This window comes from Plasmopara halstedii (assembly GCF_900000015.1).
Source record: "Plasmopara halstedii genome assembly, contig: Scaffold_2439, whole genome shotgun sequence".
Lineage (NCBI taxonomy): Eukaryota > Oomycota > Peronosporomycetes > Peronosporales > Peronosporaceae > Plasmopara > Plasmopara halstedii.
The window spans coordinates 5,872-6,071 of record NW_020189346.1 but is presented as its reverse complement, the minus strand read 5'-3'; positions in this window follow the sequence as shown (position 1 = coordinate 6,071).

Sequence of the window (200 nt, the reverse complement as noted above, 5' to 3'; positions counted from 1 at the left end):
TAGTGGAAGTCGTGATTATTGTTGTGATCAAGGCTACTATGAAGACAGTGGGGAAACAATGAAGAGACACAAGAAGATGATCAGGATCAAGACACTGGAATGGATGATGACTGTTTAGGTACTGAACGACATTCTCGTACGCAGTCGCTAGAGGACGCCACGGAGACTCCTAATGCGAAGCGATGTGTTCAGCGCAGTAT